The sequence below is a fragment of the Galeopterus variegatus genome, unplaced genomic scaffold (assembly GCF_000696425.1).
Source record: "Galeopterus variegatus unplaced genomic scaffold, G_variegatus-3.0.2 Scaffold12008, whole genome shotgun sequence".
NCBI classification, from domain to species: domain Eukaryota; kingdom Metazoa; phylum Chordata; class Mammalia; order Dermoptera; family Cynocephalidae; genus Galeopterus; species Galeopterus variegatus.
Genome location: NW_007738119.1, coordinates 29,876 through 31,038, shown reverse-complemented (window position 1 = coordinate 31,038; position 1,163 = coordinate 29,876).

The following is a 1,163-nucleotide window of genomic DNA, read 5'->3' as shown; positions in this document are numbered from 1 at the left end:
TTCTACGGTTATTATTGAAAAAATTCTGAGATAGTACCTGATGTATTAGAGGCTTGTTTCTTTCCTTCTTAAAAAGAGCTTGGATATGAATGGACCCAACAGTGGAAGGAGCTCCCTGTGTTTCCAGCATGGAATGTGTGAGTGGGAGGGAAATGCTTAATTGCTATTTACCTGCGAATGCTGCCTTTGACACTCATGATGAGCCAGCGTCACTTGACTGTCACCTCCTCAGGAGGCAGGATTCTTCAGCCCACACTCTGCTCTGCACTGACTTCTTCCCTGTGCATGCTTTGTGTCTGTGTTTTTTGCCTAGACTGTGCATTTCGAGGGAAGCACCAATCCAAGACAGGCTGCTCAGTTTTGTCATTGTAGGGAGACCCACAGAGCCTCCCACACAGAGATGTCCTCAAAGGGAGTCAGGGACGCCGATTCCTTTGAAGAAGCATTTTTTAAACAAAAGGGATTCCCCTATGTGTGGGTGTGCCTGGCAGTTCTTTCCCACCACTTCACACAGGACTGGTGCACAAATGTCTGTCTATTTTTACCAGGTCGTATGTTGCCAAATAAATAGTCTTGGAGGTCTGGCTCTGGTTTCAACTCATTTTAAAGCTCAGGTTGCAAGAATGCAGTTGCAGATTTATAAATAGGCCAAATGTGCTTTAGAAATAAAATAGACCTGCACCCAATATAATAGCTATTTCATGGATAATTATTGCTAGTTCATTCAGACATATCATGGGTCAAAGTCTATTCTCTGAAACATGACAGAAATGCGTTCACAGTCAGAGCAGGAAACAGCAGGTAGGCTGCCCAGATGTCTGCTTTATCTACACCGAGTGTCTTCTGTAACATTCAGCAGATCTACGCCACCGAGAATGGTACTGCTCACGTCTTTGAACTAAGAATGGAACTGAACTACAAGATCAGTATCAGAACGAACCCATTTTCTGAGGGTCTCTTGGGAAAGAAGGCCAGTCCAGACCTCCTGGCCTCTGTTATCTGGATGAGACCACCCTGCTCCTACAACAGTCCACCCATCAGCCTCTAACCCGGAGTCCAGGTGGGAACTAAATCAGTTGTCCCAGGAGGTGCGGTACAAGGGGGAAGCCACAGATTGGAGGTGCTCCCGCTGTGTCACAGCCCACATGTGTCACAGCCCACGT